Here is a 12,800-nt window from a genome sequence, read left to right on the forward strand (position 1 = left end):
AGGTTAAGCACAATTAACCCACAGAGAGCCTTTCAGGGAGACACAGAGTTATTTGGAGCCAGCCCCCACTGCGCCCTTATCGCTAATGTCAAGCTTAGCCGGGTCGCAGACTAAGTACCCTGATAGGGGACTTAGGGGGTCATTCCGAGTTAATCGCTAGCTGAAAATGTTCGCTGCACAGCGATGATGCAAAAAAGGCACTTCTGCGCATACGTATGTGGCGCAATGCGCACGCGCAACATACTTTCACAATGGCCGAAGTAGCTTCACACAAGGTCTAGCGAAGCTTTTCAGTCGCAGTGCTGGTTGCAGAGTGATTGACATGAAGTGGGCGTTTCTGGGTGTCAACTGACGCAGGCGTGGCTGGGCGAACGTAGGGCGTGTTTGTGACGTCAAATCCGGAACTAAACAGTCGGAAGTGATCACAATCTAGGAGTAGGTCTGGAGCTACTCTGAAACTGCACAATTTTTTTTTTGCCGCTCTGCGAACCTTTTGTTCGCACTTCTGTTAAGCTAAGATACACTCCCAGAGGGCGGCGACTTAGCGTTTGCACGGCTTCTAAAAACAGCTAGCAAGCGATCAACTCGGAATGACCCCCTTAGTACACTAATAATTGCTCCCCCTGCTATGACACCTTGGTACTGCTGAGGTAATCTGGAGTCTCTCCGGAGGAGCTGCGCGTCCCTGTCAGTCAGCGTCTGTGTCCACTGCAGAGGGAAAATGGTGCTGGTGAGCTGCTGGACCCTTTCATAGTGAAGCCCCGCCCCTTCAATGGCACGCGGTCTTCTCGCTTTTTTATACTGGCTGAGGTAATCTGGCGCTTAAAATGGAGAGAAAACAGTTTTAAGGCTGTTTTTGCCAGTGTGGGTACTGTGTACAGTATACTGAGACGCAGCTGTGTACTGTGTCTGGAGACGCATTCCGCCCCGGTTAGAAGACGTGCGTCTCCGTACCCTCATGCCATCATAATAGCCGGCGCCCTGCTAACCGGCATCCCTGCCGGCTTAGTACTCACCACTCTTCATTCTTCTGGCTCTGTTAGGGGTGGCAGCATGCTGCGGGAATTTATGCTCGCTGTGGTGGGGCTTTCGAATAGTTCCCTCAGGAGCTCAGTGTCCTGTCAGCGGGGAATGGGACCATTAACCCTTCAAGAGGTTGCCCCCCCCCCCAAGTCCCACGAAGCAGGCAGGCTGGTGCCGTCCAGCACTGCCTGAAAATAACAAACATATAAAATAAATGCAGAAAACTCTTCAGGAGCTTCCATAAGCGTGACTGTCTCCTCTGGCACATTTTCTAAACTGAGTCTGGTAGGAGGGGCATAGAGGGAGGAGCCAGCCCACACTATCAAATTCTTAAAGTGCCCATGGCTCCTAGTGGACCCGTCTATACCCATGGTACTAACTGGATTCCCAGTATCCTCTTGGACGTAAGAGAAATGTAATAATAATATTTACACAATCTGCTATTTAATATCTTCCCCAGCATACAGTATTGTATTGACAAGTTTGAACATCTGTTTTTTGCACAACCTGTCACATACCTCCCGAGTCTTTCCTTTACATACCAACTCCAACAGTGCTGGTCTTTGCCGTCTGCAGGCAAGCATACTGCTCTGAGCCGGCATGGCTCCTGAGTTTGCTCCTCTTCCTGCAGCTGGCATCCTGCTCTCTGTATAGGTGCAGGCACATGGCGTTGTGCAGGATTTAACAGTGCACTCAGGTGACCACTGACATGGCTTTGGCACCAACTCTGAATCCTCTTCTCCCCTATATAACCTCATTCTGGCACTACACCAATGCAAGCATATCAGGCTCACCTCCCCGTGCTCCAGCATTTATGCTCCTGTTTGCTGATCATTAAACTTGTATTCTGACACCACTTGTTAGTACTGACTATGCTCCCTGCTCGCTCTCTGGGTACGTGGAGTCTGGTATTTAACATCTGGCTGTGACTGATGATTCACCTGGACGCTTTTCTGGTATTTTCTGTGAGAAATCAGGTACTGACCCACGGCTAGACTGGCTACTCTTAATCTATTCTGTACCCATTCTGATTACCATCCTGTCACACTAGGCATCAGCTCAAAAAGCCATGTCCTGCTTACCGGTTACAGCAATGTCCAAGTCCCCTTGCTGGTACAAGTTATGTGGCAGTAGTTATTAACTTATTTATTAAATCCTTGAGTTTGTGACATTACTGGTGTCACATATTGGGCTTCTGGAGCCTGGAACCTGATGAGGTGCTGGCCTTAGGGGCTTGTGCAGGCTGCCGAAGGCAGCCCTAAGTCTTATATCTGCCAATCAGCTGGGTGGTTGGCATATCCCTAGTATCATTTTCAGTCACAGCTCCTACCTCAGTGGGGGAGGGGGCTGTCACTGGGTCCCTCCTCCCTTGTCCCCACTGCCGGGTCCTCTGTCCCTGCCGCCAGCTGGATACCGGCATCTGTACAATGTAGTTCACAGATGCTGGGACCGGTGTATGTGCAGTAGCAGTGATGGTACTGCACATGAGGCACACCCCGACTTCTATGGACTGCTTCGGATGCAGCCCATAGAAGCTGGCTAGAGCTGCCCAAAAGACAGAGAGTGGCCTCCTAAAAGAAGCCAGCTGTCTGCCTATAACAGCCCTCTGACAGTCCCGTAGGGAGGAAATACATTCCAATGGGACTGCATGTAGTGTCTGTGAATGTCAGGCAGGACTTCCAAAAGGAAGTCTCTGCCAGTCTCAGTGAAGCCAGTGCAGTCTCACGGACAGCATCTGGCTTCACATACTCTGTGCTGAAGTGGCGAATTTTACCTGAGGGGTCTGCAGTCCTACAGCCTATAGGCAAAATTCACCACAGATAATTTCTCACTGCCATCATTCGCGCTGCCATCTTGATTCCTATCATCTGACTTTCTGATCATCAGAAGTCAATCTAGATCAGCTGACCCAAGGAGCCTATCAGGGGATAGGGTTCCATATTTAAGGTTGTTTTGGTGAACAGGCCAATGCCAGAACAACTTCCCTCTTGTGAGCTGCTACTGACTTCCGGTTGCTATTTCTTGGTGTGTGCTGACTCCTTGTTGTGTTCCTGTCTGCTCGTATAAGCTTGTAGTACCAATCTCCTTTATACACAGTGCACTTCAGTCTGCAAGTACCAGTATTCATTCTATGTAGTGCAATGCAGTCTGCAAGTACAAGTATTCAATCTATGCTGTGCACTTTAGTCTGCTAGTACCAGTATCCATTCTACGCAGTGTACTTTAATCTGAAAGTACCAGTATCCATTGTATGCAGTGTACTTCTGTCTGAAAGTACCAGTATCAATTATACGCAGTGCATTTCAGTCACCAAGTACCAGTATCCATTCTATTCTGTGCAATTTCTTTCAGCAAGTACCAGTTCTACGCTGTGAAGTTTGTGAACTCATCTGGTAAGCACAGTACAGTGCATTCCACTCCTTAATACTCTATTACAATAGTGTGTGTGGAGGGCTTTATCCAGCATGTGTCTACATCCATCCAGAACTACATGCGGGCTCTGTAGCACTTCCTCACTTTTCACCAGATGGCACACTATTTCCGCTGCCCTCTGACTCTTTTAGTGACAGTCTTGTGATCATCAAATACAGGGCTCACTAATTTGGCACTTTACATGCAACTATCAATTCCATACCAGACTGTACACTGAAAACCTTGGTACTCAGCTACCTTCCACATGAGGAGGAGCCTCATCAGGCATCCTAGCTTCCTACACTCTCCCAATACCCAAGCCAACCCTCTGGTTACTGATTCCAGTTCGAAAAACCCACAGGCCTGACAACCGGTGCATTATAGACATCCAACACTAACATTGCAGTGTCAATGGTCTTCAGGGGCATTAGGAAGGTTAAAAAGTACACTGGTCAGTCAAGAACAGTAGCCACACCCAAACTATTGTGTGGCCATATTCTTTGGCATAGAGTCTCTTGGTAGGCCTGTTGTCTGTTGTGCATGATGCGGCGTGACCATGCCCCGAACTGGCCATGGTCTCAACCACTTGACTGCCATGGTCTCATCAAATGTGACCACACCAGGCTGGGCTTACCCTGACATGGTCGCATCTGATGCGATCAGTCAGTAAGCCCACTGTGCAGCTTTCTGCCCACCTCATGATCCCTCTGCTTCCCAGTTCCCTCTCCCCAGGTCCTGCCGTGCTGCTATTCACTGTTGATCGATCAGCCCGGCAGCAAACCCTAGCCTGCAGCTGCAGAAAATAACGGCCTGTTAAAAAGCAGCCCCTCTCCTAAAGTGTGGCCACCTGATACTGCAGATAGCAGCAGTTTCCGGGAGAATAGTCACGATGGTCCCATCAATGTTGTAAAGATATATATTTTTTTTTTGAATGTTACTACATTTTTTTTTCTTTTAAATAAAATCATATTGGATATGTTTTAAATAAGTGTTTTTAGCCTATTTCAATCATAAAAAAAATGACAATTTTAGAGCGTTTTTGGAAAAAATATTAGCAAGGTAAGTGGTCTAAATACTGGGGCCCATTACTTTTCACAATGGCCCTGCTGCTCCCAATGGTAGTGTTTACATACTGTACACCAAAGCCAGGAGGGAAGAGTAATAAGCTCCTGAATGCATTATTTTTGCATATATTTTCTATTATTCTTTCGAAACTGCAGTACTCATGTATATACAGTATATATTTCTATGGTCTTATCCAAAACATGTCATTCGTTACACTATCCTATCTATCTCTACTTGTCTTTGTGAAAAAAAGAAAAAATAATGCAGAGAAAAGAACAATATATCTTTATATCTTTAGCGTTATTATTTCTTATCATCCTGGTTCTCTTTAATCTACAATGCCAAATTGGCTCTTCATTAGTACCTCTTAAGAGGTCAGCATAGATCCACATTGAGTTGATACTTTTCCATCGAGTTTAGGAGGACCGACTCCAAGTTGCTGTAGATTCAAAGCATATGTTAATTAATTATTTGCTCCACATCTCAAAATTTTGGATAAAAACTATAATCTAAGTACACAATGTTTCATGTGTTTTACTTTATTATTGTGTAAAGTAGGAGTTGTAGAACACTTTGTCCATTTATCATCAGCAAGGAGTTTAAGTATATGACGTGAGATTAAAATACGCTCCTTATAGCCATGCTTTTGACACTCATGATAAATAGGCTTGGAGATTAACCTGAATTAATTTGAGAACACCATTTTTTATACTGTCTGGAGAGGTTCGTCAAGTGTCAGCAGTCCATTTAATAAACTTATTGCTGTATTATTTATGTATTGCTTTTACCTATTATTTCTATACATAATTTTCTCAAGTATAACACAAGTTAGTTATAATAAAAGTAAAAATAAATAAATAAATAATAATAATAATAATAATAATAATAATAATAATCATCATCATCATCAGACATTTATGGAAATAAAAAGAAAAGATTTTGGAGGATCAACTACTGAAAAAAATGCAGGTGTACAATAGCTTATAACTGGCAATAAGTAATTACTGTAGCTTTAACTGAGCGCAATAGGGTTCATTCACTAACATTGTATATAGGTGTACATTGTGCACTCAACTGCAACAACCAATCAGACACTTATACCCCTTTTCCACCTGTAGCACGGACACGGCTGCGACCTGTGCTACAGCCCCCCTTTTCACAGCGCTCACCAACCCGGCATATTGCTGGGTTGGTGACGCTGCTGCTGACGCGGCAGGGGCGGCGCTGGGAGATCACATGATCTCCCAGCGCCGCCCTTCCATTCACTGTGAACGGGAGCCGTGTCACCTTGACACGGCTTCCGTTCAAACTACACATTTTACACGTGTTCAACCCATCAAGATACCAGGGTAGGATTCCCGGATCACTTGGCGTTTCCACTAGGAAAAAACATGGGTAAATGCGCACCCCCGCGCATTTACCCGTGTTTTTAAAGGTAGTGGAAAAGGGGTATAACTTTCATTGTCTATCTTGCTAGAGAGGTGGCCTCATATTGCTGTTTGCCATGGCTCAGGGCTTTGTTAGCAACTGCAACCCTAATGACAGTAAGTATCTGAGTTAAACACAATGGGCCCTAGTCAGGGGCGTAGCCAGAACTTTGTGGGCCCCATAGCAACATTTTGAAGGGGCCCCCATCCCGGTACTTCTAGAGAGACACTTCTCTGCAGCAGTTGTCACTTTTATGCCCTATAATAGTGCCCTAGTTCATTTTCTTAACCATAGTAGAGCCATACTTGCCTACTTTTGAAAACTAAAATCAGGGAGATTACAGTAGCATGTGCTGTGCAAAGCGCAGCGTGCCGCCATGGGGGCGTGTCAAACTCTACCCAAAGGGCGTGTCTAGTTCCACAAATAGGCGTGCCTATGCTTAAATGCTTGTTGTTGCAAGATTTTTCTATATAACATTAGTAACAATATATTTTGGGAAGTTTTGCAAGTATTGATACTAACATTACTGACTGAAATACAGGGTTTCTTATTTGCAATATGTTTTCGTTGTGATATTTCTTTTCTTCTCACTCAGCACAATATGCATGGTAAATGTGATGCCTACTGTATGCAATAAATTCCAAATGCAAGTTGACCGCGTGTGAATTCATCCCTAAACATAGAAGTAAATGATTATTTTGGTGTTGTAGATGTTGCTTTTATTGGGAACACTGGATTGTCTGCATCTTGTAGGCACGACCTATATTTATTGGATGTGCTATTTTCCATTCCATTGCAGCATTAACCAAATCATTACAGATACCAGCTGCTCTAATTAAACAAATGTGTTTAACTACAGAAAGATTACTAACAACAATTCTTATACCAGCAGCAGCAGCAGCAGCAGCAGCAGCAGCAGAGGCATGCTATGGGTCAGTGCACACCAGCACAGATAAGAGGAGTGTGTGATCAGGTACTGCTGTCTCTCTCTCTCTCTCTCTCTCTCAGGGGATACACAAGGGGGGTAATGAGAGCCGTCAGCAGTGATTCCTGAGCAACTACAGCAACTCACTGTTCTTGCAAAGAAACTCCTTAGTGTCACCCCTGACAGAATCTGAAGAATCCGGGAGAATTGACCTATAAAGCAGGGGATCAGGAGATTTATGGCTGAAACGGGAGGCTCCCGCAGGATGCGGGAGGGTAGGCAACTATGGTAGAGCCTTATTTAATGTTATGCCCTATAGTAGTGCCCTAGTTTCTTTTATGAATTATAGTAGTGCTTAAGTTCACCCTATTTTACACATTATGATGCACACAGTACCCCCAATTCACATTATGATATATAGTGCTCCCTGTTCATATTGTGCCTCATTACAGTGCACCAGTTCATATTATAATATGAAAAAAATGCCCTCCAGTTAATTTTATACCACACTACAATGAGCAGGTCCAGGGGCATACCTAGATATATTGCAGGCCCCAAGGAAAAAGTTTTAAAGGATCCCTACGTACCACCCAATGGCGAAAAATTAATATAACACATATAACTTTGACAGGGAAGGTGGGCCTCTCTCAGGAAAGGTGGGCCTCTCTCAGCTCTGGGCCCCATAGCAGCGCACTGCCTGCACCTATGGTAGCTACGCTCTTGGCCCTACTCAAAATTGGACGCAAGTCCTAAAAACAGATGCATCTGGCGACTGTCAGCAGACTGCACATATCTGTATTCTGGCGCTGTGGATGCCTGCAGTCAAAATACCAACAGCAATTTCCAGACACCAATTTGGTAAGGTAACTACCCCTATCCCCTAACCTCCCTAACCCTCCTTTCCTGCGGCCTGACCCTAAATCTCCCCCACAGCCTAACCCTAACCCTCACATGTGGTACCTAACCTTAACCCCCCTTCCCCCACAGCCTAAACCTAACCCTCCACTGGGGTACCTAAACTTAACCCTTCCTCCCCACAGCCTAACCCTAACCTCCCCCACTGCAGCCTAACCCTAACAATCCCCCTGCAGCCAAAACTAACCTTCCCGCCCCGCACCACGGCTTATGAGGGTAGAGTCAGGGCAGACCTTGATCGACAGGTCAGTAACTACAGCGCACTTCAGCTGAGGGCGCATCATGCACTGTCTGCTGTAGGCAGCGGCAGTAGCAGATTTTTAAATGTTATTTATAATGTATCAAGCCCGCCCTTCTGCCCGTCACCAAGCCAGCTTCCTCCTACTCATAAACAATCCTGCCGGCTGACACTGCCAGGACTCCACAACCTTTAATTGCCGGGTGCCCGCATGTCACTTGCATGGCACCCAGCTCCCATCATGCAGCCCAGAGTTCCTCCTCCCAGACAGATCCCCGGTCAATGGAGGGGGTGGTGGGCTGGCCAATGACTAACTGATGTCAGGCATGGACTGGAGGAGTGCGGGTCTTGGGAGTTGTTGGGACAGAGGAAGACCGAAGAGGCTTCAGCTGTGCACAAGCACCCCCTGCAATCATTCCTCCCCCCAGAGCAGCAGCACCTTCAGTATCACCCCCCCCCCCCCCCCCCCCCCCACACACACACACACACACACACACACACACAGAACAGCAGCACTTTCAGCATCCCCATAACGATCACTCTCCCTTTATCACCCCCCCCCTTCCCCTTTCGGCGATCATCAGAAATGATATGCCACAGATGATATACAGTTTAGATACACATATAGCTGCTGTGGTCACCTCATGTAGTGTATTAGCTTACGATGACTCTACTTGCCGTAATATGTAAAAGGGGGCTCTACCTGGTGTAATGTGTGACAGAGGATTCTACCTGGTGTAATGTGTGACAGGGGACTCTCCCTGGCATAATGTGTGACTGGGGTTCTACCTGGAGTAATGTATAAAAGGGGCTCTACCTGGCATAATGTGTAAAAGGGACTCTACCTGGAGTAACGTGTAAAATGGGGCTCTACTTGGTGTAATGTGTGACAGGGGCTCTACCTGGTGTAATGTGTAAAAGGGTCTCTATCTGCTGAAATGTGTAAAAGGGAACGCTACCTGGCATAATGTGTGACAGGGGCTCTACCTGGCGTAATGTGTAAAAGGGGGCTCTACCTGGAGTAATATGTAAAATGGGGCTTTTCCTGGCGTAATGTGTAAAAGTGGCTCTACCTGGTGTAATGTGTGTAAGTGGTGCTACTGTGCGGCGTAATTTCAATAATGGAGACTACCATGCAGTGTAACATGAATTGGTATTATTTTGTAGCCACGCCCCTATATTTTTGACGCGTGCCTATGACATGCACTGGCCCTGTTTTAAATATGGGGTGCCGATGCTGTTTCTTGCACACAGCGCTAAAATGTCTAGTTACAGCACTGTCGATCAGGATTCCAGTCTTCAGGATCCCGACGCAGGCATTTCAATCCATGTCGGGATGGCAGCATCGGTATTCTAAGCAGTGTCAGGATTCCGGCATCGGTATTCCGATTACTGGGATCCCAAACTTCCCGTAGAAAGCAATCACAGGCTGAGCATGCACTGTAATATGCCTACTGTATGCACACTGACATGTTTTTGTGGTCATGGGAGTGTCATACATGTGTACGCTTTCTTTGGTGCCTGTTTGTGGTAAGCAGACAAAGATGGGAAATCTCTTCAGACTAGAAATGTGCACGAACACCCATGTTTTGGTTTTAGCTCTAATTTATCATCCTAATTTGTTATCGGCAAAATAGATTGAAATGCCGCTGTCAGGATCTTGAACGCCAGAATCCTGAACGACAATGCTGTAACTAGACATTTTCGCACATCTATGATCAGGTCTGAATTAGGCCCTTGGTTTGGATTGAATTTCCTCTGGAGATCAGAATGGGATTTGGAGCCTAATTCAGACCTGATTGCAGGTCTTTAATGGGCAAAACCATGTGCAGTGCAGGTGTGGGCAGATATAACGTGTGCAGAGAGAGTTAGATCTGGGTGGGTTATATTGTTTCTGTGCAGGGTAAATACTGGCTGCTTTATTTTTACATTGCAATTTAGATTTCAGTTTGAACACAACCCACCCAAATCTAACTCTCTCTGCACATGTTATATCTGCCCCACCTGCACTGCACATAGGCCCTCATTCCGAGTTGTTCGCTCGGTTAATTTTCTTCGCATCGCATCGATTTTCCGCTAATTTGCGCATGCGCAAAGTTCGCACTGCGACTGCGCCAAGTAAATTTGCTAAGAAGTTTGGTATTTTACTCACGGCATTACGAGGTATTTTCTTCGTTCTGGTGATCGTTGTGTGATTGACAGGAAGTGGGTGTTTCTGGGCGGAAACTGGCCGTTTTATGGGAGTGTGTGAAAAAACGCTGCCGTTTCTGGGAAAAACGCGGGAGTGGCTGGAGAAACGGGGGAGTGTCTGGGCGAACGCTGGGTGTGTTTGTGACGTCAAACCAGGTACGAAACTGACTGAACTGATCGCAGTGGCAGAGTAAGTGTCGAGCTACTCAGAAACTGCTTAGAAATTTCTATTCGCAATTTTGAGAATCTTTCGTTCGCAATTTTGCTAAGCTAAGATTCACTCCCAGTAGGCGGCGGCTTAGCGTGTGCAATGCTGCTAAAAGCAGCTTGCGAGCGAACAACTCGGAATGAGGGCCATAGTTTTGCCCATTAAAGAAAAAGTTTGCTGCTGCGATCAGGTCTGAATTAGGCCCTTGGTTCGGATCCACAAAATTCAAGTGGTTTTGGATTTCTGTAGAACTGAACTGCACTTCTCTATGTCAGATGACCCTTTTGCATGCAGCATGGGTTATGTGTAAGCCCTGTTGCTATTGATGACAGCCGAGGATGAAAAAACAGGGGGTCTGCGCCGATTCCCATAAGAAGGATTAATACTGATGCACAGTAGATGGGCGGATACTGGCATTTTCATAAGACTGTGGTGGCTGCATGGAAAGTGGCCGCATATGTGTCTTAGAATAGGGACCAATATTTTATTTACATTAGTGAGTGGTTGGTATACTGAAGATTTGGCTGCTGCATAACCAGGGGTATGCGAGGTGGGTTGGGGGGAAGAGGGGGGTTGCGGTACATGGTACCTTGGGTGTGGCCTTAACCCCTATTGGTCTGATATTCACAAAAGTCACAATGGGGAATACACCCCCCCCCCCCCCAACATGTTTGTATACAGTCCCTTAAAATTCTGAGCTCACAAAGACTGCACAGGGACAAATTGGCACATGATCAGTTTCCCTATGGATGTGATGTTGCCCCTTGGATCACTTTTGATCATTTGAATGTGAGCTGCTCATATGCTTAATGATTTTATGCTTTCATTTAATGTTCCCCATGTATTTCTTGCATCTAACTGTAAGAGCTCAATTAATCTTGAGGTCCCCTAGGGAACCTTCTGGTAACTTTAATGGTTTGTCCAAGGTTGACCAGGGCATCCTACTGTGATTTGTAACCAATAACAATATATACAACCTATGTAGCTTGCCAGTAGCAGCAGTATTGTAGCTTATTGTCCCACAAGGCTAGTTATAACTATTATTGTCCGTCAAGAAGACAATGGAGTGGGTTGCTCATGAGTCATTACCTCTACATTTCTATATTCATTCCATGTCTGCTTGTTATTTAAATATGGGCCTCACTGGCGTAACTACCACCCCCACAGCCACTGCGGAGGCTTGGAGGTGCAGGGCTGCGGAGGCGCCGCCACTGATTGCTGCTGTGCTGTCCGAGAAGGAGGGTACAGTCCGGGAAGGAGGGCACAGCACGTGCCTATCCTGTGTCCGTCCTGACTCCTGTGTCTCCGGCGGCAGCGTGTCTGTCAAATGAAGTGTTGGTTTGTGAGCCAATCAGAGCTCGCGGACCGGCAGCCAATCCGGAGATGCCGCCGGAGACACAGGGCGGACACAGGAGAGGCGCGCGCTGTGCCCTCGTTCCCGGACTGTACCCTCCTTCCCGGACAGCACAGCGGTGAGCGGGAGGAGGGTGTATACTTGGCACTGGGGGGGCATATTTAGCACTGGGGGCATATGTGTAGTTGGCACTGGGGGGGCATATGGGGCACTGGGGGCAAATGTGTTTCTGGCACTGAGGGGGGCATATTTGGCACTGGGGGCATATATGTTTCTGGCACTATGGGGTCATATTTTTATCTGGCACTGTGGGGGAATATCTGCCACTGGATGCATATGTGGCATGAGGGACACACTCCTAGCAACAAGCATTATCCCCTGGTAACAAGCACAACACCCAGAGCATGAAATCCCTGGCATCAAGCATTACCCCCTAGCAACGAGCATGACACCTAGTGCATGAAACCCCCGCAACGAATATTACCCCCTGGCAATGAACTTGACACCCACATGATACCCCTGGCAACAAGCATAACACCTAGCGCATGAAACCCCTAGCAACGAGCATGACACCCTGAACCAAGAGCATGAAACCCCTGGCAATGAGCAGATAATTTAAAAGTAATTAGAAGCCTTACTGTAGGGCTTAATGTGTAATGGGCATTGAGGTGTGTGGCATAATGTATCACGGACATTGCGGAGAGTGGTATAATGTATCATGGAAATTGCAGTGTGTGTCATAATGTGTCACGGACATTGCGGTGTGTCATAATGTGTTACAGGCATTACGGTGTGTGGTATACTATATCACGGGCATTGTGGTATGTGGTTTAAGGTCTCTGGGGCATTGCAGTGTGTGGCATAATGTATAACAGGCATTGCGGTGTGTGGCATAAGGTATAACGGGCATTGCGGTGTGTGTCATGTGTCACAGGCATTATGGTGTGTGGCATAATGTGTCAGGGGCATTACGGTGTGTGGCATATTGTGTAATGGGCATTATTGTGTGTGGCATAATGTCTAAGGGCCATTGCAGTATGTG

The 12,800-nt window shown here is 46.5% G+C and overlaps 2 long non-coding RNA genes across 2 annotated transcripts in view; one reads left to right on the forward strand and one right to left on the reverse strand.

Annotated features, from left to right (window-relative positions):
* Nucleotides 1-6,902, forward strand: part of LOC135050605 (uncharacterized) — a 131,442-nt gene extending 124,540 nt beyond the window's left edge. The window contains exon 3 of the long non-coding RNA XR_010241693.1: nt 6,821-6,902. This is a non-coding gene — a long non-coding RNA (uncharacterized LOC135050605). The remainder of the gene's footprint in view (nt 1-6,820) is intronic.
* The window catches only part of LOC135050604 (uncharacterized), a 159,559-nt gene that overhangs the window by 8,225 nt on the left and 138,534 nt on the right, over nt 1-12,800 (reverse strand). Inside the window, exon 2 of the long non-coding RNA XR_010241692.1 lies at nt 4,865-4,939. This is a non-coding gene — a long non-coding RNA (uncharacterized LOC135050604). The remainder of the gene's footprint in view (nt 1-4,864; nt 4,940-12,800) is intronic.

This window comes from Pseudophryne corroboree, chromosome 2, assembly GCF_028390025.1.
Source record: "Pseudophryne corroboree isolate aPseCor3 chromosome 2, aPseCor3.hap2, whole genome shotgun sequence".
Taxonomy (NCBI): Eukaryota; Metazoa; Chordata; class Amphibia; order Anura; family Myobatrachidae; genus Pseudophryne; species Pseudophryne corroboree.